We start from the raw sequence: 25467 nt of genomic DNA, 5'->3' as shown, positions 1-25467 counted from the left end.
AAACCTTGTACAAATTATCATATTCTACTGCAAAGGAATTTCCATGATATACGTTAAACTTTACAACCGTTCGTTGCTCGAGTACGACTGAGTCAACCAATTTTTGTCACTTGTCACTGACGTCATTTTCACATTGTGACGTCACAAACACGGAGCAAAAACATTATTCAACATATGTTATTTATAAAACATGTGTATGACTATATGTGTGCCAAATTTCATTCTGATCTGAATTGTGGTTTTGTAAATATAGAGATAGTTCGCGAACTTTTTGATCACCCCTCGTATTTCGGACTACTTATAAAGGTGATCAAATTCCAGAAGCAGTAGTTACTACGCTCATGCCTTATTCAGGACGGACAGTGAACTGCTTACCTCTGAAGTTTTTCCCTTCATCGTTAAATACATGTACACATGTACATGCAAGACTAGTTCTATACATTTTATAGTGCAAAATATTTTCAGTAATGTTTAAACCTTGTATATTTTATCTTTACTTGACTGTTTATGTTTAAATTGAGAGAGAAAATATGTTTAGGTGAAAATTTAGAGGAAAAAATATTAATAGAGCAACATGTAGCAGAAAACGTTAACCATCCACCGTACATTAGAAAAGGCTTCAAAAGACAATGCAATCCTCCGTAAATTAAAATTGTTATAAAATCGCCACTTTTAATATCAAATATTCATTATAATTATTAAAACATCTTTTCGAATATGAGTCAGGGGTGTATGACTTTCCCCCAGCTCATTGTGAAAACTTCAATAACAAACTGTGCGTGTTAATGACTAGTCTTCCAATTTATTCTGCTCTTAAATCCTTATATTTTGAACAGGACAGGAAACCTTCCGTAGATAAAAACAGGCTTCCACCTGAATATTCGTAAAACTTATTGTCCCCATGAGTTTCATAAACTACTCATTATATTTTCCATATATGTAATAATATTGCCATACTTCATAGTAATAATAGTCATACCTCAAATGATTAAGTTTTAATAACTTACTAAGTACTCGTTCTTTAAACAGACATTTATTATTACCCTACCTTGTGAGATATGAAATCTTGATGCTTTAAACGCCCTCAAAAATATAGTCTTCAAAGGGGAATCTTTCTTCGATGTGAGAAGAATCTCAATTCAATTTTAGCTGGAATGGGACACACTGTTAACTCCTTAATCAGACCTATTTAACTTCATCTTATACTCGCCGTTCTCGTGGATTTACTAATGAAAATACTGGACATAACTTTTTATAGTGTAAGAATTAATAGATTTATAATATCATAAGTATTAACAAAGGAATACGGAACCTTTAAACGATTTGTCCCTCATGATACAAAAGATCAGTCAATTAAAGACCACCGACAATAATATTGCATCAAACAATGGCGGGGAGATAACAGATTACAATGTTTGTTCCTGTTTTATATACCATTTTTTTTAAGGTTAAGAACAATCTGCCTTTTCCCAAAACAGATTGCCGATCAATGTTTTATTCGTTATTTGAATACATAAATTAAAACAAGCAATATATATATATATATATATATATATATATATATATATATATATATATATATATATATATATATATATATATATATATATATATATATATATATATATATATGTATGTATGTATGTATGTATTGGTAACGATCCTCTAATAAAACTAATGTCCAAATAACTGTATCTCACTTCCATTCTCAATGACCGTGTAGTGTAGGACAGCGCCGCGAGAATTCCATCGGCATCGAAAGCAAGTTTTTAGACTTGCCCAGATAGCCGAGCGGTCTAGCGCGCTGTTCCTGTACTGCTAGGAGACAGGTTCCGTAGGTCGAGAGTTCAACCGCGGGCTGGGGCGGAAGTGGGTATCCTTATAAAAGTAAACTTCTTTGTGCTTTCTTTATATATATATATATATATATATATATATATATATATATAATAATAATAAATTTTTACCATGCAGCTGTCTCTAGCTCTCAATTCATTATTTTATACATTGCACTTTTATATGCGATGTGAAATCAATATATTTTAAACATGTCTTTAGGTAATTAGTTTCCATAGTTACCAACATGCTGATGTTTATATAAGAAAAAAGATATTGATTATTGCAATTAAGTAATTTATCTTACCTGTGTATTTCGCATATGTTTTATTTATTCATTCATTCTATGTTCACAGTAAAGATGTTTGCAAAACAATACCTGTTTAAATCTATCGTTTAGGGTCACTTCATTTTACAAAATTAACCAGGGACCCGTTTCCTAAAGCTATCTATTGACTAAGTTATATCTCAAGACCGAAATGCACCATAGCTATTCTACAAAACTCTATAATCTTTTAAAAGATCTTTTCCATTCAGATGCATGTCTCGGGCTCATAGCTTTGCACTTCAGGTTTTCTTACCCGAACTATAATATCATGTAAATTTCGCATATACCTCTCTCAGTAACATTTAGGGAGAATCTCTACCCCTATGATGTCTGAGTGATTTTGGATGCATGCTTTCGTTTCTAATAGCAAGACACCAGCTCCTTATCCAATAAAATAAAGCTCCAAAGTATTGAACTCATCTTTTAAGAAAAATTTAAGATATTTAATTCATTTTGTTGAAGCAACTTATTTTTGTATTTTAAAAGCCTTACGCTACAAAATTCTTATAAAACTTCAATGTTATAAAAACTTGAAATGAAAACCAACAAAGTCAAAAACGAAATGTACGGTAATTTTAATTTGAGTCAAAAGAAAATACCGGGAGTATTTTCATAAAAAAAACTGGATGTATTCCCTCCCAAATCTAAAAATAAAATAGTATCAAAGGGATAAATTGAATGAAATTGAAAAACCAAAAAATTTTGAACATCACAAAATTCTGGTGGGAAAGATCCGTTCAAAAGTGGACTCAAAACGTCTTGGTAATGACTTTTATATCTTTAATAAAAATACACAAGTATTCAAAAAAAATATTTAAAGAATAACCAACATATATACCAAAAGAAGTTCTTACTTTATTGTTTTTCAGATTAATTTAAGCAAAGCGACACACGTTTATGGTCAAGTTACATGTTATATGAATTCAAGGAATTAATAAAGAAAATTAACTTAGAACCGTTTTCATCTAACTTGTACGAATTAATTTGCGCTACAAGTAAATAAGTAAAAAGCGACTAAAAGGAGATCGTATAATTTCGTCCTACTTCGTTTTAAATCTTTACGTTTTCCATAAAAAGCAACTGATAATTAATGCTGATCAAACGTTCGAGTCAATACTTATTATGTAAGCGTTTTGGTGATACCAAGAAGAGTTCCAATTTCACTGGACATAACCACAAATGTCGTGTGTATACTCTGTTATGAACAGGGTGTCCTCTAAGCGATGGGAAGGTGGTTACAGATATACCTTTTCTATGCACATTGTAAGAACTGGGTACGTTACGTATAACAAGGCGGCCCTGTCTCCAAATTTGATTTCAATTTTATACAAACATGCCTACGATGTGTCTTTTCAAGATCATTTTATTTTTTTAAATTATCACATACCGTTTTTCCGTCAGATGTCTCGAAAAATGGGGAGTTTTCTTTAAAAAATTACAAATTTTGACGTGATAACGTCATCAAGGCGTTATTGATTTTAACTTGACGTTAAAAGAAATGAATTCTCTGGACCGGAAACTACATATGTATTTATTTTAATCTGCCTTAGTTCCAGAAAACAATTTTGAACTTTTATTTTAATTCATCGTACATGTATCTTTGATATCTGGAGGGAGTATAATAATTTGTTGGAAAATATAATTTTATTGCAAATGATTTTACCAGACAAGTAATGAGGTTTGATTCATCCATACAGACGAGACGAGGTACGTTCTTCTTTTAAAATTTGTATCATGTATACATGTATATGTGCGCGTATCAAATTTATAAAAAAAAATTATGTGAAAATTTGCTAGATTTCTTCAACCTTTTTTCGCATTGTCTATGAAGTTACATTTAAAATTTTAAATATGCATGAATCAATTAAAAGAAAATTGGAACGTCCCATATAAAATTGTCAAAATTGGACTTTTGGCAATGAAAAAGCCATCACCCCCCCCCCCTTTCCATTCCAACAAATGGCAGCGCTATTAATTTCGTATCTTCTATTGATAAAAATTTCTCACTATTTCAGAGTTATGAGGTGTCTGTTAAACTGCGTTAATTTTTCTTTGATGTTAGAATTTCTTTTACAGATCGTGATTTATTCATTCCAGTGGATCCGCTTTATTGCATGTTCATGTCAAATGCACTAACCAGGAATAATCCCCTATATACTTATTGTCAACATTTTCTTAACCTCAAAAACCAATCCGACTGTATATACGCTGAACATAGGGAAAAAAACTTGAAACGGCCTTATCATAACGCGCGTTACAGACTTTGAAAATTTTTGCTTAAATCTGCGTAGTGAATTCGAAGGGAAATGTACATGCATTCTCGGGAGGGGATTCAGAAGCCTCTAGTACACTCTAACGGGCATAATTCCCTAAAAACTAAAATGTATAAAAGTAAGGATATAGTATGTGTGTATGATTCACATATAGAGTTTATCCACGTCGGCTTTGAAAATCTCCGCGTGTCGTCTTCAAAGCAATGCAGCATGAAGCGGCAGACATTGCATTGATATCGATCAGTAAAAGATCGATCAACGGTAACGATCGAGTGGAAATATTTTTATTGGTCCTCATTAAAGTACATGTATAACTTGATTATCAGTACCCCCCCCCCCTTCACACACACACTTCTATTTAAATGGAGACAAAGTACAAATAATCGAAATGCAGAATAACAGAACACACATTAAAGAATCAAAATTCACTTTCACGTCTCTTTTGATATGCTACATAGAGATTTAATTTCTAGTTCATTTATCAAATTAAACGAAATCTGATGTTATTTTGTTACTTGTCAGTTGTGGGAACAATAAGTACATGTAAAACACGTAACAGTGTTCCTTATAGAGTTATCCTTGTCATTCCTGGATTTTATCGCTTGATTATGGTTCTTTTTCATGTTAGTGTCTGATTAAAAAAAATCTTTAAAAATATGCCTAGCAAACTGCTGACATGTATAACATGACTATACATCTTCTAAGAAAAAAAACTGCTCTAAAATAGATAATGATTTTGCTTTAGAACTCCTCCTGATGTTTACATGTTACACAACCGTAGGTAAGATATTTGATATTATTTCAGTGACAATGATAATTTAATCACTTTCTTCGGATACAATAACTCTCTGGGGCATTTCCTCCACAAATCTTTACATTTGTCCTTGTAGTAACGATAAAATACTTTAAGTATTTTTTTTTTCCAGAACGGATTATCATCATAGACGGACGTTGAAATTTTTAAAATTCAGAGATAATGTGCACCATTTTCACAAAGGTGATATTGGGCAGGAACCCCCCCCCCCCCCCCCCAGTCGCAAACCGCGGTTTTGAGTCTCAATTTGAATCACCCGTGGGTTACCGACGAACATCCATTGGAATATTGAACATTTTTCCTATGACCTTAATAATTCCTTAATGTATTATTTCATGGATAATCTGGATAAAATCCTTTTAAAAATACTCGCTTACTTCAAGAATATCAATATATACTAGTAGTGTACTAGTAGTGTAGTTAATATGTACATTCGTTTTGTTTTTTATACAGGTAAATATCTATAACCTTTTTTTTCATTTCTCATTTCAAGACTTGGAATGCCTTAAAAATGTATTAGAAAAATAATTTCTGAAAGAAAAATAATCGAGTTATTAAAATCATCGATTATGGAGCGGAAAGGGGGGGGGGGGTTCTTGTCCACAAGTAATGAATGATCGTGTTTGTATTTTTTTTTTTTACAGAACTGGGAACAGATAATCTTTATTTATAGTCAATAAAAAAGGTTGATAGTATCGTGTTTCACTTAAATTTTGGTAGAAAATGCCGAAAACGTACACCACTGTCTAGGTTTATAAGCTTATAAACTTAGTTTGTCAACATAATTAATTTTTCCTTATCTATAATTCCTTGTAAATTATAAATTAAACCCGATTTTACTTGAAAACACTGCTGTCAATATTCCGATCAGCATGATAAATGTATATATAATAATTATATAATTAATAATAAGTGTAAATAAGAACTTTTCCATTCCCAGCTGCAGACCTTCAATAAGTAAATGTAGGTCGGCAGTGGCAGATTTAGAAGTGTTAAGTCATATATAACACACTTCCTGATTATGCTATAAAACACTAGAATCCTTTCTGACATAATTAATTTTGTCAAATAAAAATCTGCAACAATACAGTGAACAAGGATAACAAGTTTTGAAAAAAAATGTTCAAATGGTGACTTTTACTAGTATATCCCAAGCTTCCCTCCTAACCCCCCCCCCCTCCCCCTTTACCTGCCCCGATCACTAGCTACATGTATTGTCTTTTGATACTTATGAATCCCACATATATATAAAATGAAAACGAATAAAACATAATTAAGAAAGCTGATGATTTTCAATAAAAAGGTTAAAAAAAGCAACCTTTTCTTGAACAGCCAAATAAAGTCAATGTTCACTATGAAGGAGACGCGCGTTTTAACTGGAGGTACATGTACATGTAAATGTAAATTAATCGTCTGAACCAGCCCAACTTATGTCGTTATTACTTTTTTACGCTGTAAATATTGATTGAATGTTTATCATAGTTGAGAAGACGGACGAATTTGTTTCAAGTATATATTTTCAACATGATTGCTCTTTGTGACGTCATGTTTTCAATGCATTGCGTCATTAATATTACATGTAATGTCCCATATAATAAATTTCACTGAGAAAGGTTTAAATGGTTTTCATTTGCCTAAATTGTATTAAATTATTTTTCAAATGCAGAATTAGATTTAAAAGACAATAAAAAGAATAATAAAACCTTCAGATACAGAATTAAACAATTTATTTCTTTAAAAGTATAGATTTATTGTGGAGAAAACTGAAGTCTTTCCAAAAATGCAGCATTTCCAACTTCACTTTTTTTGTAAAAACGGATGTGGCCGCACTTTTGTAAGGTCATTTTTTCTTTTTAATATCAGAAATCGGGTTATATTTGTTCTTTCTGTGAAGTTTCGCATACATACTCGGATGCGGCCATATCGAAATATAGACTTGAAGAGGAGGAAAACATCCAAAATAAGGGAATTCCGGAATATAAGACCGGTTTTAAACGTTATATGAATGAAAGGGCGCTTGTGTTGAGAAAAATTGTTACCCAATTTACACACAGGGAAACCTCAACTGTAACTTGATACATTTGATAAAATGTAAACCTCCTTTTAATTTTTGTCGATTTTACAGGGCCGATTATTGGGCTTACCGTACCCAGTTCTTTTGCATTATTTTGGGATACGTTTCGCTGGAAAACATATACTTTCGAAAGAAGCATTAGTTTAGGACTTTATGGAAAGATAATCTTATCTTTATAAGTTTATGTATACAGTGTACATTGTCTGTAAATAAAATACATGTATATTACATATGAAAATTCATTTTCAAAGAAAAGGTACGGTACCATGGCCACTCTCGAAGCTTCGAGGGGGTACATTTCATTCACTTGAGAGAAGACAACTCGCATGTTACGGTACACCCAGTGAATCCTCGGTTTGTTCAGGATATTGTGGACTGAAATGGTGTTTCGAATGAAAGTACGCCATTTTGTGACGATATACAGAGCCCCCTTAAATGAAAAAATAACTTTTGTTCCTGATACACTACTGTATACAGGGTTATTTTCGCCCTATCACTTGAAAACAATTTTGCCCAACTTAGATTCGCCCAGTCACAGTTCTGTTCAAGAAATTATATCTTTTTCGTTGAATTTGCCTACTTGGGTATAGTGCAAAAAGGTTGCGAAAATAAAACGGAGGCGAAATTTTCTCTGTATACAGTATATCAATGGAACAATCTGGGTATAATTACAAGAAACATTACGTCTTTAGTAGTTTTCAAAAAAACAAAACAAAACATAAGGAGACGAAAAAAATACTCAAAAATCTCCTTGTTTTTGTCATGGAAACAGACGACTTAATATCATTCACATGAACTCACAAATAACTGTATGTTGAATCATGACCTCTTTAGAAGAAATCTTACTGAGAGTCCCAGTTGTTCATGTGTCACACCAGAGGATTCGTATCCTTTGTTCTTAGTTTGAAACAAATATCATCATACTCTAGGGAATTGTTTAGAGACTTTTTATGTTTTACTCAGTTAAAAATTATTGATTGTTAACTACATCTCTAGGGAGACAAATCACAAAATGTTGATATCAACCAAAATATTTTTTCCACTAGAGCAAACAAATTATGAGATTTTGTTAGATTCTTTTAACAATCACTGCACACAAAATTATCTAAGACATATTTTTAACACGTAATTATGTTCCCCAAACGAAGTTGGGGAACATATTGTTTTTACTCTGTTTCTTATTATTATTATTATTTTTCTTCTTCTTCTTCTTCCTGGGTACTTTTTTGTCCGCGAGTGATCTCGTCAACTACTCATCCGATTGAGGTGAAACCTTTTTAGGGTTAATAGGCATGTTATGTAGATTTGCGGAATCAAGGTCATTTTGCGCGCACGTGCATGCACGTGCGTGCGCGTGCAATGCGTAAAATGACTAATATACTTGATATAGCTGTAACTTTTATATATTTAGATGAAATGCTTTGATACTCAAAATATAAGGATATATTAAAAGTGTAAACAAGATGACATGGTCAACATGCACATGCATGCACGTGTGCGCACGCGCAAAGCGTAAAATGACAAATATACTTGATATATTCGTAACTTTTATACTTTTTGATGAAATGCTTTGATACTCAAAATATTTATATATATTAAAAGTGTAGACAAGATGACATGGTCATCATGCACATGCATGCATGCATATGCATGCACGTGCGCGCGCGTGCAATGTGTTAAATGACCAATATACTTAATATAGCCGTAATTTTTATATTTTTTTATGAAAAGTTTTTATATTAAGAATATACAGATATATTAAAAGTGTAGACAAGATGATGTGGACATCATGCCCATGAATGCACATGCGCGCGCGTGCAATGTGTTAAATGACCAATATACTTAATATAGCCATAACTTTTATATTTTTTTATGAAAAGCTTTGATACTAAGAATAAACAGACAAATTATAAGTGTAGACAAAATGGCATGGTCATTAGGAACATGCATGCAGGTGCGCATGCATGCAATGCTAAGATGACCAATATACTTGATATAGCCGGAACTTATTTATTTTTTGACGAAATGTTTTGATACTGAGAATATAAAGATGCATTAATAGTATAGATGAGATGACATGGTCATCCTGCACATGCATGCACGTGCGCGCGCGTGAAATGCAAAAAACGATCAATATACTTCATTGCCTTATTTAATGAAGCTTACAGGAAATAAGACACCAAGAGGGTGTTGGGGAGCGTTTGGGGAACATCTGTAACGGTCCCCGTTACAATTAATACTAGTTAATCTATGCCTTTAAGCATCAAAGTTTATCTATAGATATATTGACAGTTGTAACCATTTTTAGGCGAGAATCCTTAGGTGTAAGAACGTGTATTCGAACCATTTGTATATTTAAACAATAAGTTATGTTCAAAATTCAAATTTACATCATGATAATTATTTTAAGGGCCTTAAAAGTCACCTGAGTACAATACAATCCCATTAAGGATCCAAAAAATGGCAATTTAAAGCAAAATAAATATGCTGCTCAAGAACAACAGAAATAGGACAATCAGGAATCAACAAAATGGTTTGTCTGGTAATCAGAACATTTTCAAGTCAGTCACTGCCATTTGTCTTTAGCACCAATCTTAACTACTAAAAACGCTATTTCAGTAAATTTGTGTCCCCCGCTTCAAGAAAAAAGAAAGGAGCAGAAGACCTGAAGAAATGCAGACAAAGGAAAAAAAAGTCGAATTTGACCTTCAAGCTTTTGGCCTTAAAGTCAGTAGGGGTCTTTTTTTTTAAGTTAAAGAAATTCATGACCCTAAGTTTCACTGCAAAAGCTACAAAGATCTAAAGTTAATTTCTGAAATATGTATGCAATATATGAATTTCTGACCTTGGTCTTTGACCTTTCACCTCAAATGAATAGGTTGTTTTTAGGTTGTTTTTTTTTTCTTTAAAAAAAGTCATATTGATTTAATTGCAAAACCCCAGAGAACTAAAGTTATCACTAAATAACTATAGTTAATTATAGTTTTCATAGTGTAAAAGTTATCATTATAGTTAACTATAGTAAACGAAAGTTAACTATAGTTTACTATATTTTTTTGTTAGGGAACCCTTGCTCATCATAACCATGCACTAAGTTAGTTTGCTTAATATAGGGGAAGAGAAGAATTTTAAAGAGTAAATGCATTTTCACTATATATTAAATAGAGCCCCACCTTAACAGCAGAACCCCTGAACCTATGATCACGAATTTCACAATTTGAGTACAGACACTTTTGCTCATCATATCCATGCTCTAAGTTTGTCTGCTAAATATACAGGGAGAGAGAGATATTTTAAAAGAATAAATTCATTTTCATGATAATAAAACCCCATTCTAACACTTGAATCCTTGACCTTCGGTTCATGGATTTCACAATCTAAGAAAAGGCACCCTTGCTCATCATAATCATGCACATGTTTTTTTCTGCTAAAGATACAGGGGTGGGGGTGGGTGGGTGAAAACTAATGCATTTTCACTATATGGCAATAGAACTTCACCTTAGCACCATAGCTTCTAATGATGGGTCCATGAATTTCATAATTTTGGTACAGGGCTCAATAATTTTAATCATGCTAACAGTGTGACTGCTTAATGTGCAGCAGTAAAGAAGATTTTAGAAGATTGTACTAATTTGATAGTTTAGGCCCCTTTTATCAGGCCCCAGGGGGACAGGAACAATAAAATTCACAATTTATATTCCCCTTTGTCCAAAGATTTTATAATTGAATCGGCGGTTAAACAGAAGAAGTTGAAAATGTTCAAAACTTTACGACCGGCGGACGACACACGACGACGGACGACAGACAAAAGGTCACCTACAAGTGACTCAGGTGAGAAAAAAATTGTTTTTGATTAGCGAAGATGAAAAAAGCCATACCTTCACATTGATATCTTGAGTTTTTCCAAAGAACAAATTATTTGTATAGGACAGCGCTAGCTTTCCCAATCTATGCAGAGTGCAAATTTCTATGATACAATCAAAGCTCGAATCGGGTGAATGCTTTCACACAACTATGTCATTCAGTGCTATGCATCACAGCGGAAGCTTACCTTGATTTTCTACAATATCGATTCCCTATCAAAGGTCTGTGCAAAATGTAACAATATTTTTTTACATAAAAGATCACACCACAGAATGCGCGTGCATTTGACTGTATTAAAAAGTACATCTAAGCTCTCTTCAAAGAGCAAAGAAAAGTGTTACGGTCCAAAATTGTGCGCGTGCTTGAGACGTTGTAATAAAAGTAAAAATATATTAAATCCTTTACTTAATTTCGTTAAGCCAAACGAGATGGAATGTATTAAATGTTGCACTTTTCAGAATCACCACAGTTTGACTCAGAAGAAAAAATATCAAATACTACGCTGGGTATATATTCGCCACTATTTGAACATTAGGAACCAAGTATGGAGAGTACAATATTCACCATTTCCAATGCGTTTGGAACACATATTTTATTATAATTTGTAAGTGTATTGTAACATAGAAACTTTTGAATGACATCACACGAGACTCCTCGAGAGTACTGTGGCCTCCTGTTACGACGAAATCGATTACAATGAAAATCCGCATATAATGAAATAAAATTAAGGTCAGAACTTATTTCCTTCATATTTTCTGATGCATAAAACAAAATCTGTTATATCAAAAATTCGCTTAGAACGAAATGAAAATCATTCCCCATCGACGAATATGCCCGTGGATATTATGAAATTTGAATTTGTCACATTTCATTTCACCTGTCTAGAATGCAAGTCAACACAGACACTACACGACCGAGACTTCTTTGTTAAAGGAAGCTGAGAGGAAAAAATATAATTTGTTCTAAAATACTGATACATGACACTTGACGCGTGTTTGTAGAATTTTTTAACGTTGCTTCCACAATGATCACAAGGAAAAAAAATTGTTAAAATTATTCATTTTTATAAATTTCAAGCTGTAAAATACTAGTATATAAACCATTTTTTTTTCAAACTATTTGCAATGTTATGGTTTAGAACCTGAATTAGACTATATTACTGAAAATTGTTTACCTGTTGGTTCTTCATCCTTTTAAAGAGTTGAGATCGATCAAAATACATAAATTTAAAAACTACCAGTTGAAAGGGGGTGCTTTTTTGTCTCTACTACGATCGTATGCGGTGTGAACAACAAAAATAAATTGAAACATCGTCTTGGCCATTAACGTGCTTTGTTAATACAATTTTGAATACTGCAAATCAATGATAAATCGACAAGAAGGTTTTATCAACAGAAACTTCAGTCGCTTATATATCTATAGAAAGCGAGTATTGTTTGATATTCCTCCCAAAAATAAAAAATCTATACCAGTTATCCGTTTAAAAATGTCTTCTTAACTTGCAGTTTATAGTCCAATATCCAATTTTTAAAACAACTGGTCACAAAATCCTACACGAAGGACCGCGAGCTTCGATACAATGGAACATGGAATCCTGTGCGTATTTGAATACTATGTGGCTTATATTCACTAATAATACATCGAAATTGCCGTTTATATAAACAAAAATGGAACGTTAACGTTACAATCTTTATTTGCTAAAATCGTAACCTTTCAGAATAATGGCTCAATATAAAGTATGATGCAACTCGATAATGCCATGAGTTATTTACTTTTTTTAAGATGTCAAGGGTTAAAAAAAAATAATTTTAAGGGGGTTTTAAAGGAATATGGTTGGGATTATTTTTTTAAAAACTAGAAACCAAAGCAGAAAATCCTTAATCCTAAATTTAAAAAAAAGATAAATAAATAAAATCCTAAATAAAAAATTCTAAATCAATAGTTCTGAATTTGTTTTCGTAATTATTTCTGACCAAATGTTGAAAATAAACGTTGGGCAGGTGGTTATAGAGACACACAAGAAAAACGTCCAAAATCAGCTTTGCCAATGGCTGCGCAAGATACTTGTAGGCACTAGGCAAGACTGGTCTACCCTAAATGAAATGAAAGACGAGATATGGTGCAAAATGAAGTACGCTGAGGAGATGACGATAAAAGGAAAAGGCTATCGAACTCGGACAGCAGGGTGCATGAACAAGATGATCTGATCCCGAGAGGAAGACACCTAATTACACTATAGCCACAGAAGCTGTTCAGAAAAGAGACCTCAGCACCCTGTAAAAAGAACCCTGGCTGGGAAAAGACCATCAATGACCAAGCCAATGAATGGCGAGTTGGGAACTTCATCACAAAGAACACCAGAAAGAGCGTTTGGTGAATCACTTCACAGAACTTCTTAACCTCCCACCAACTGCAACAATATTAAACATACCACCAACAAATTCTGAACTAGCACTGATCACTGCCCCTCTCACAAATGCTGAGACCATCATGGCTTTGAAGAGACTGAGGAACGGAAATACAGCTGGACCTGATGGAATCCCCAATAAGTCCTCGCGGCAGATATACATGTAGAGTCTTCAGCAGATATGATACTGTTTCTTGGCAGCAGATCTGGTCAGGGGGGAGGTACAAGCCGATTGGTAGATAGGACATCTAGTGAAACTCCCCAATACTTCTTTCTGTTCCGAGCAAGATTCTGACAAGATAAACCCTGGGAAGAATAGAAGAACGACTTCGTCCAGAATTGGCCAGCTTTAGAAAGAACAAGCCCTGTACAGACAAGATCGCCACTCATCGCATAATAATTGAAAGTCGTAAGAGTAGCAGTCAATACTGTTCCTCGACTTTCAGAGGGCCTTTGATAGTGACACAAGAGTCATCTTGAAAATACTGCAGTTCTACGGAATTCCACTCTCCTTCATCAACCTCATAGAACAATTGTAAGACGACGCTACGTGCCAAGCCATCCACAACGGCAAGCTTGCAAAAGCCTTTGAGGTCAGACAGGGGTTAGACAAGGCTGTTTGCTGTCACCTATGATATTTATATTGCTGGTGGAATGGAGAACCACAAGAGTTGGCAAGACAGAAGTCCAGTGTGTACCCTTTGTGTACATTTACGGGTATGTTTCTGGTGATTATTTCAAATGGTATCACATATCCTGGGACACCCTGTATATGAAGTACAGACCTTTGCCCAGTGTTCGGAAGACCTATGTCCCAGAAATATGAGCACAATAGCATAAAAAGTCATGCAGCTCAAGACAGACAGGCTGCTCAAGGAAGCAGCAAAGACAGGTCTTCGGGACAACATTGTAAAGACAGATGTCGTGCGACTCAACAAAAGCATACACCAATCACTATTGGAGAGCATAATCTGAAAGACGTAGACTCTTTACATATTAAGCAGTTCTGTCTAAGTAACTTGTAGAACAGATGAAGACATAAAGGAAAGGACTGGTAAAGAGATAGATCATCAGCATTGTCCACACGCAACAATCTCCCTATCTTCAACAGAAGTAGATGCTCCTTTATAGATCAGAAACATGGAGAGTCATCAACTCTACCTCCAAAAACTACAAACCTCCCCAAATAGATGTCTGCGCCACATTAAGAACATCAGATGGCAAGAAAAGGTAACCAACAAGAACATGAGGCAAGAGCAATTAAACCAAGACCTGATCACTCAGCAAATAGTCCGTGATGAATGGCTGTGGATTGGACATACCCTCAGAAAACAATCGTTAAACATGAGTGGAACCCCGAGGGCAAATGTCGGATCGGGCGTCCCAGGACAACTTGGCAAAGGTCATGTGAAGAGGAAATCAGACATTGTGGAAAGGCTGTCCAAAACAGAGTGTGCTGGAGGACTGTTGCCAAGGCCCTATGTTCCACCCTGAATCAAAAGGAACCATGATAATGGGAGATATAACGTCACATCGCGACTATAGAAAAATCGGTTATTTAGTTCCATGCATGGCTTCAACTTTGTTGTAGTAAGGGTGTGTGTGTTGGGGGGGGGGGGGGATGGACGTTAATGACAATTTCAATTTTCACACAATTGAATGTTTAAAATCCTCGACAACCCATGTACTCTCTCTCTCTCTCTCTCCTTCTTTCGATCGATCGATAAATACATGTAGATACTAGGAGATAGAAAGATGAAGATGAATTATACTTCACAAAACATTCCCATTCAAGTGTTTAAAAAAAATACCTGGAAGAGTCCGATTAATAGACTAAATGCTGTCATGACTCATGAGACAGTAATAACTGCAAGTAAGTTTTGCCACTAAAATCATTCTCCTTTGTGCCTATAAGTAACTTGTGAGAAAGTTATAATAGTTATTCCCTAATTTACATAAATGCTCAGGTAAGCATGTGGCCAATGGGCCTCTCATATTAATTAGTATTTAATGAATAAATTTCAATTTCATACTGTGGAACTAAAGAATGTAATGAAGCTAAAATTTTATTTTTATTAAATCTACACATCTACAGAACCCCACCACTCATATTCCTTAAGATTATTTGGCTAGTGTACTGAGTTTTTGGATCAGAGGGTTTTGTTGAAAAATGCCTTTGTTCACACCCATAGGCTCCCATGTTGAAAGTGAAAATTGTCTAACTTTATTCTACAAGATGATTTGGCTACTGAGTTTAGTGTAAGAGGAGTTCTGGGAACCAGGTTGTTGCAAGAGAATTTTCGACCCCCAATGGTATTGGTCCATATGGTAATAATGAAAACCTTACTGTCATCACAATTCATATTTCAAAAGATGAAATAGCTATTACCAAAATGTAAGAGTTCTTGGAACAAGGTTTTTGTAGGAAAGGTGTTTTTGACCATCATGGTAAAAATGAAAATTTTAAACTGTTCAATACACCACTTAATATATTCCAAAGATGAACTGGCAACTGCTTAAAATGTAATACGAAAAGGGACGGTCTAGGATAACCCAGCCTTTTTTTCTTACAAAGAGCGGATATATTAACAATAGAAAAAGTCAATGAAATCTAAAAATGTATATCGGTCCACTTTATATTAACTGTACTCTCATAGATGAATTTTTTGAAGACTTACAACATATCATGGCAATTATTTAATAAAATAATAAAATTTAATTAATAAATGATGCCATCTTCTGTCAATCTTGGCAGAAATCTATTAGTTTGGCAGGACAAATCCTTTATCAACATTACGAAAGAACACACTATCTCTTTCAGCTTCAAATCTTATAAATAGTATTAATAACCTATATTACCGAAGCATGTACAGCATAGTTAGAGAATGCCTTATAATGCCTTTAGTAGTGCGTGGAATTTGAGATGTTGAGAGCCCCTAACGCAAACTTTTTGGCACAACCCTTTTATAAAAGTGCAAATCCTTAAAGAGAATGCCTCTAAATCATTTAAGCAACCTTCTATAACTGATTTGTTTACACACAAATTTTACAGATGTGCGTGTGTTACACGAGAAGAGGATCGGCATTTCACACTTACATGGGTCTCTGTTTAATGGCGACGAACACAGCTCTCCCAACTGCAACTCAGTTAATCCTGCATTTTTTACGTGTTACTAATTCTCTCCAGTAAGCAAGCATTACCAATGCACAAAATGTCTAGAACAGAATATTCCAAGCAAGTTTTAAATATAGAAAAAAAACAACTGCACGTCCGGAATATAGGGAAAAGAATATACAAGGGAAATAAGATACGTTTCCTCCATACAATATCTGGTTCGCAGATTTAACATTCATATACACTATCTGTAAATACTTTACTTACCAGTACGCTTTTTACATCCTTTCTCTTCAACAACCCCCACTTGACACAAGAGTGTTTTGTTGTTTTGGGTTTTGCCTGCTTTCGTGGCAATAGCAGTTTGCTAAATATATATACATTGCATAACATATACTAGCATTGCTGGGCACACGGCTTTTTGCTTAACACTACAAACTTCAATGACAAAAAAATAGAACAGAAATATTTAAATAAGTTAGATTTAGTAACAGAAAGTCGACAACACCTCAGGGGCATTTAAAGTCCTCCTATTTCGCTTGTTTCAGGTTTTTTTTTTTCTTATTTTGTAAAGCTTGAATGCATGTCCTCACTTCTAATCAAATTCTTTGTTCATCATATTTTGTCAGTGGTTTTATGTCTCTCCTAGCAATGGCTCTGCTGAATGGGGGCAATAATATATGGTTTGATTCGTTCTACGTTGTTGATGCACAATGAAGAGCAGAAGAACGCAGCTTTGATGACTGAAAGGTAAACCGCACATTCATCGGGTTTTATAATTATGCTCAAAATCTCTTTACATAAAAGGAATAATATATCTACTTTTTCCCCCGACAGGAAACTTTCTCAGTATATGCAACAGGATCTTGTAAAACTTGATGCACTGTTCAATATATCATTTACATTAAATTAAAAAAAAATCTACAAGAATAAAGACACTCATTATTCTTTAATTATTTTTCCTTGTCATCTTTAAAAGAAGAAATTCCCCCTTTCTATGGGAAGAGGGGCGGGGAAGGGGACCTCAAATATTGAAATGGACGAGAGACCACGGTTCATTAAAAATTATGTTAATTAACAGTATTTACGATTTCAGTATACATGGTAGCAAAATCTATCATGAACAAGTTGACAACTCTATAAATTAAATCAGTTTCGATGATTCCTGAAAAAAAGTAAAACAAAGTGACCACACTCTGAGTGGAGTTGTCAGCGTTCTTCTTAATGTTTAATAAATGAAAATACACTGTATATATATTTTGAGAGAAAACTAAATCAAAATAATTTTTTTTTATCCTTATACTGCAATATATGCAAACAACTTGACTGGGTTAGATTGGGAATATGAATTAACTGTAACAGAGAGATAGGGAGATAGACAACTGTGAAATTTCAAAAGTTTCAAAAGAAAATTTTACGTAGCATATACGTGAATATAATAGCAAAGACTTACATGTATTATATGGCTTACATTAAAAGGGACTTTAGAATGAGATTTTCATAATATGAACTTTCTGTTATTCTGCATTTCCATTATTTGTATTTCTCTTCATGTAATTAAGGGGGTGAAGGGACTAACAGGTTGTATATGCATGCACTAGTGTGTATCAATAAGCAAGATTCTTTCCAGAATTTGATTTCAAACTTAAGACATGTATTGACCTCAAAAAGTCTGTATGGTTGCAATAGGACGGGCATATTTTTATAAAGTGTGCGAATCCTTTTTATTGATTTATTTCTCAATGAACCAAATAATTTATAGTCAGTCCTATATTAGTTTCCCCCCTTATTCTCAGTCGTACATCAAATCATCATCTACCTGTGAAAACAGATTTACAAATCAATGTTCACTTTGTAACAATGAAAAAAAAAGTGATGAATATCACATTTCAAAATGTTGAGCTTTTTCAGAAGAAAGCAAATTCAAAGAATTGTGGTCCCCCACTTCCGGAGTCTTAGTGTTGGGATGCAATTATTTTTATTATACTTTCATGTTAAATACTAATATCTGATTGGTTTACACGCATTTAACAATATATAAATAGTGCACGTTTTTGAGGGTAACAGTTGAAATTGACACCCAAGGAAAACCATTGTCAACCGACGCGTCAGCGGAGGTTGACAATGGTTTTCCGAGGGGTGTCAATTTCAACTGTTACCCTCAAAAACGTGCACTATTTATTTTATTATACTGAATGTCTTATTGATTTCGGATGTCAAAAGAAAAATTCGGAGATCGTTAAGTTCACGCTTAGAAAGCTTTCAGACTCCCCGCTTCTATTTTTCTCAATAAGAAAGCTTCGGAAAAGATTTACCAACCTTTTTATTGTTTGTTTGCTACTCAAAAAGTCCTTTATCGTCTAAAGTTTGCATTCGCAAGGATGTTTCGTCTGTCGTTTGTTGTTTTCAAGTAAGCTACATCGGACGCAAGCTTTTATTGACGTCGTTTATTCGGCTTCTTTCAAACGCACAACTGACGCTTTGAGAATTCTACGGTGAACCGTACGCGCATGATTTGAACGCATGTGATATTTTCGTAATGTTACCCGTTGTTAAGTGTGTTGCTAACGCTGAGGGTAACATTACGGATTATTATACTTTCATGTTAAATACTAATATCTGATTGGTTTACACGCATTTAACAATCCGTATTATTATACTTTCATGTTAAATACTAAAATCTGATTGGTTTAGACGCATTTAACAATCCGTAATGTTACCCTCAGCGTTAGCAACACACTTGACAACGGGTAACATTACGAAAATATCACATGCGTTCAAATCATGCGCGTACGGTTCACCGTAGAATTGTTAAAGCGTCGGTTGTGCGTTTGAAAGAAGCCGAATAAACGACGTCAATAAAAGCTTGCATCCGATGTAGCTTACTTGAAAACAACAAACGACAGACGAAACATCCCTGCGAGTGCAAACTTTAGATGACAAAGGACTTTTTGATAGCAAACAAACAATAAAGAGGTTGGTTAATCTTTTCCGAAGCTTTCTTATTGAGAAAAATAGAAGCGGGGAGTTTGAAAGCTTTCTAAGCGTGAACTTAACGACGATCTCCGAATTTTTCTTTTGACACCCGAAATCAATAAGACATTCAGTATAATAAAATAAATAGTGCACGTTTTTGAGGGTAACAGTTGAAATTGACACCCCTCGGAAAACCATTGTCAACCTCCGCTGACGCGTCGGTTGACAATGGTTTTCCTTGGGGTGTCAATTTCAACTGTTACCCTCAAAAACGTGCACTATTTATATAATGTTACCCTCAGCGTTAGCAACACACTTAACAACGGGTAACATTACGAAAATATCACATGCGTTCAAATCATGCGCGTACGGTTCACCGTAGAATTCTCAAAGCGTCAGTTGTGCGTTTGAAAGAAGCCGAATAAACGACGTCAATAAAAGCTTGCGTCCGATGTAGCTTACTTGAAAACAACAAACGACAGACGAAACATCCTTGCGAATGCAAACTTTAGACGATAAAGGACTTTTTGAGTAGCAAACAAACAATAAAAAGGTTGGTTAATCTTTTCCGAAGCTTTCTTATTGAGAAAAATAGAAGCGGGGAGTCTGAAAGCTTTCTAAGCGTGAACTCAACGATCTCCGAATTTTTCTTTTGACATCCGAAATCAATAAGACATTCAGTATAATAAAATAAATAGTGCACGTTTTTGAGGGTAACAGTTGAAATTGACACCCCTCGGAAAACCATTGTCAACCTCCGCTGACGCGTCGGTTGACAATGGTTTTCCTTGGGTGTCAATTTCAACTGTTACCCTCAAAAACGTGCACTATTTATATAATAGCATATATATTTTAATGCAAATGTCAAATATAAATGTCCCATCTTCTCTCATTCAAAAGTTATCAGTGATATTATTTTTTTTTTTTTTTGAAAAGTTAGGTCATACTTCAAGATCAAGGTCATGGGGTTAAAAATCATAGTATCATTTGGATCCATATGTCTTGTTACAAGTAATACGCATGTCAGTTATAAATGGCCTTATCTTCTCTCCTTCAAAAGTTATCAGCAATGATATTTTTTTTTAAATAAGGTCAACTTGAACGGTCAAGGTCACTGTGTCAAATATCATAGCACATTTGGAAACGTCTTTTCATCGGTAATGCACTTGTCAAATATAAACGCCCTATCCTATCTCATTCAAAAGTTATCACCAATGTTAATTTTTTTGAAAATTAGGTCAAACTTGAAGGTCAAGGTAACGGGGTCAAAATTCATAATATATTTGGAAAGGTTTTGTCACAGGCAATGTACGTGTGAAATATTAAAGCCCTTATCTCTTCTCATTCAAAGGTTATGACCAAGGTAAAAGTCATGCTAATATTTCTAAAAATTATGTAGATAATGAACAATATTCAAGCTCAAAGTCCATTAAGACAATACAGATTTCAAGCAGAGTAAACACGGACCTCCAAATTCCAAAAACATCACAGGTGGGATCATGTGCCATGGAGGAGTGAGCCGACCGGTCTCATCCGCCGTGTGCTCCTTGTCATAATCGGGAATAAAGTGCCCCGCCACAGCATGATACGCCCGTCAAATATTGTTCAATTATCACGAACAGTTTAGAGTGCAAGAAAATCAAGTCAACCTTGATACAATGATTTCCAAGATTTTTCCATTTCTTATAATTTTTGTTTATACATTTCATGTGGTGTAGGCATTATAACAAATATTACATTATAGATCCTCAACTGGTAGTGTTAGAGCTTGACAAATGCCCAACTGCAGCCCCCCCCCCCCCACACACACACACACTGTGACACACACACACACACACACATCTTTCATATTTGTGAGACATGATGCTCTGAAATTTACTAGTTGATATTTTCAAAAAAATTAAATAAAAATATCATATTAAACAATATCAATTTAGTCTTAACAACTTATTCCTATACCAATTTAATTTTAAAATAAAAGACTGGCCATCAAATGACATATGCTATAAACTGACCAGCAGTTCTGTCTAATTCCCAAAGGATACAGATAAGAACTGCTTGATCAGAGATGCTCTAACAGAAATGATTGAGACAGCTAGCCTTCCTACACTGAACTCGTTAATTAATCTTTAACTAGATGCATGTCCACTCATTACTCCCAAGGGATGAATGGATCTGTGCTATCTGCTTGGTAGTGCAATTAAAATGCATATTTCTGTCATTCTGAAATTAAATTTGAAAACAAAGATTTTTTTTTTTTAATTTGTTACAAAGATTTATAAAAAGAAAAAAATTGTAATCTTGATGCAACATTTTTAATAAGGTTTCTGCTTGACTCTTAGATTTGTAGGGACTATCTACCATAATTAATTATTTTTTTTTAAAAATAATTGTTGTTTTTTTTTTTAGATTCAATGTCACACTGGTTTTAAGCTGCAATTCATATGGACAATGGGCATGCTAATTCCAATTCCAATATCACCCCCCCCCCCCCAGTATAATTAGTTTTAATTAATTAGTTTATTATACGATATCAAATTAGTTTATTATACAATATCAAATTAGTTTTAATTATTTTTCACCAAATTCATTTTAAAAGTTAGGCTAGCCCACAAAAACTATTTAATCCAACATGGCTGACTCCTCTGCCCAATTCCAAAAAGATATAGGTATCACACCGGTAATTGACCAATCAAAATGAACTTAGTCAATTGTAGTTCCATATAAAATAAAGAAATATTTTTTTTATTGTGAGAAATTTTATATTTTCCCTTATTCTATTTTTACATTTTTGGTATCTGTGCTTAGGATATTTTATGTACTTTGTAAAATATTAAAGGTTTTTGACAGGAACTATTTCTTTCGGGGCATAGGAGGCCACTTCCTGGGGTGCACACAGGATGTTTATAAACACATTGAATACACGTGGTTTTGAGGGTATTCCTGTTTGCGGATGGAAAAAATCAGAAAATGCCGTGTAGGTACCCTATTTTTGGGTGTCAGCTGATGTGACTGGTAACGTTTAACACTTCCTGCTAAATATTTTTTCATGAATTCGAATACCTGATTTTTAATGATTTTTTATTCTATATAGAATTACATAGTGAAAACAATTACCGGTGTGATACCTATAAATAACACCTGCTTGATCAGAGATGCTCTACCAGTTAGCTCCTCACACTAAACTCATTAATTTCTCTCTAATTTGACATGCAATTTTCTGTTATCAAAATTCTCCTTGACCAGTGCTTGATAATTACACCCATGACAGAGGTGGAATTTCTCTTGTAACATTATATTTGTTATAGATTGCTGTAAAGTATATAATGAAAAAAATAAGTATTTCTTGATTTTAACATCTTTTTAATAAGGATACTGCAACACTTTTACATTTTTTGGGATTGTGTAATTTAATAGTAAAAAGACAGTTTTTTTTTAAAATTGCACTTAAATTAAAGGTCACAGTGACCTTGAAATAGGTCGCGACACACCTTCTACCTAAGACGCATAAACTGGCCAAGTTTGATGATTCTAAGTCTAATAGTTTTCTAGTTATGAGCCGGACAGGATTTTTCCATATTTGGCCATAGCATCTTAATTAAAGGTCAGAACGACCTACTTTTAGTGCGCGACACACCTTCTACCCAAGAAGTATCAGCTGACAAAGTTTGATAATCCTAGGCCTAATAGTATTAAAGTTATGAGCCGGACACAAGAAAAGCTAACAGACAGACAGACGGACGGACATGAACGCCATAACATAATACGTCCCGTCTAAAGACGGGCGTATAAAAAGGAAAAATCTGTAGACAATTCAGATGAAAATGACGGCCTAATAATTAGTATGAAAAACGTCAGTCTGCATTTGACTTAATTATAGGTTGTATTTGCTGACAAGGTCAATGTATCGACCATAAAACTTGCAAAATGATGACTTCAAACGAGACTGTTGATGTCCTTGTTTCATCAACTTGTTTGCCAACAGCTTGCCTCGTTTTAGAAATTGTTCGTACGCAGAACATGCTCTTGCGTATCAAATCAACTGGGAGACAAAAACTCCATATGCAGGTGTTAAGGGTATATTGTTACATAAGTAAAGGAAGTTGACGATTGAAAGATTGAAGTCATCTAAAGTTTTGTTGTTAGGTTCCCTTTAATGTTTTTTCTAGTAAAATGTCCAAATATGAAACAGATGTGTCAGTCTCTGTGTTATCTTTTATTTCAAGCTTACTGGGATATATTGAGTCGACATATGAATGGAAGTAACTATTGTTAATTGATAATATATCGTCGATATATTTAGATGCCGAGTTCAAGGCCACAAGAAGTATTTTCTTATTAGTATGTCTTAAGTCAGCAAGTATTTTTTAAATAAATTCTGCTTCGTGTGAATATAAAAATGGGTCTGCTAATAAGGGGGAGCAATTGGTACCCATGGGAATTTCAACAGATTGTTGGAAGACCTGATCTCCAAAAACTACATAGATATTGTCAATCAGAAACCCGAGCATCTGTTTATTATCAACTTCAGAGTACTTGTGTGTACAATCAGAATGTTTTTTAACACAATAAATTTGCAGATGACCAATGACAAGGTAAGTATATTTACGAGTTCCATTTTTATTGAAAAAGCAGCTGTCTATGATTTCAAAAAGCCTGGACTTTAATTTATGGTGGGGAATGATTGTATAAAGTGTTGAAAAGTCGAACGGTTTGATCTTATTTAAATTGTTAAAATTTTCAATTTTTCTCACAGTTCCTTGGAATTTTTAAGTATCCACATCTGATTTAAACCACTTCTCGAATATACCGCATGTTGTACAGTACTCCTGAAGTTTCTACTTCATTGCTGTAAATATTTTAGTGGGGTAAGTAAAGAAAGAGGCTTGGTAGAACATTTACTGGAACCCGCTGTGAATCTTTCCTTGTAAGGATCTTTACGGAGTTTTGGAATCCAGTATAGGTATGGTAATTTAAAATTCATTTTGATTGTTGTGAATATTAAAAATAGTTAAGACTGACAGATGGTTTTGAAGAATTTCCTCCTTAGAAAGGGAGCTATGGGAATAAGTTGGATTACCACTTGCATAATTAAATTCTAGTTCCTCTAAATACATTTAAAATAAGGAGCCTTACAAACAAACACAATGTTATTACCTGTTTTGTGAGATGGGGGGGGGGGGGTGCGACTTCATACTGATCGTGTAAATTACGAACATATGCTTTATTTAAGACAAGACTATATATAGAGAGGAATGCTTTGCAGTTATAAAAAGACAAGATGTACATGTACTCAGATGCTTCACAAATTTTCGTGCAAGTTCTCATAAATTAGCGATTGAACTAGTCAGATATATATTCCTGTTGAAGATCGAACTTGATAGAAGACGAAACTTATTTCACATTTGAATGTTCCATATATAAATACATTTCACGGCATTTCATTTGTTTTGATCTAATTACCAGTTCATGTATGATCTCATTTTTATTATGTTGGACCATAGCAGTTCTAATATGTCTTTGCATGATTATTTCATCCTGATAAATACAATTCAAACGTCGTTGCTTCATTCCTTTATTTAAACATTTGCCTGGTGGGGGCTTTAAATTTAGACTTTTACTTGGCGCTTATAACCACTGATCATAAAGGTATGAGGCGCCATTTTGGTATTTACTGCCAAAAAGTGATATCACCTATTTGAATAGGTGATATCACCTATTCAATTGGTGATATCACCTATTCGAATAAGTGATATCACCTATTCAGCTTCTGAATAGGT

The 25467-nt window shown here is 34.0% G+C and overlaps 1 protein-coding gene across 2 annotated transcripts in view; it reads right to left on the bottom strand.

Annotated features, from left to right (window-relative positions):
* Nucleotides 1-17065, bottom strand: part of LOC133173769 (uncharacterized) — a 33948-nt gene extending 16883 nt beyond the window's left edge. Inside the window, exon 1 of one of the 2 annotated variants that reach the window (XM_061308797.1) lies at nt 16979-17065. The gene's annotated coding sequence lies outside the window, so the exon portion shown is untranslated. Of the gene's footprint in view, nt 1-16693; nt 16832-16978 lie in introns of those variants that run through there. The other variant, XM_061308799.1, reaches the window with a different exon arrangement.
* Nucleotides 17066-25467: the final 8402 nt, after the last annotated feature.

Source organism: Saccostrea echinata, unplaced genomic scaffold (assembly GCF_033153115.1).
Source record: "Saccostrea echinata isolate AGI-Se365-2 ecotype Australia unplaced genomic scaffold, CSIRO_AGI_Sech_v1 ptg000056l, whole genome shotgun sequence".
Lineage (NCBI taxonomy): Eukaryota > Metazoa > Mollusca > Bivalvia > Ostreida > Ostreidae > Saccostrea > Saccostrea echinata.
Note: the sequence above shows the minus strand (reverse complement) of the source record. Positions and strands in the feature narration are given on the sequence as shown.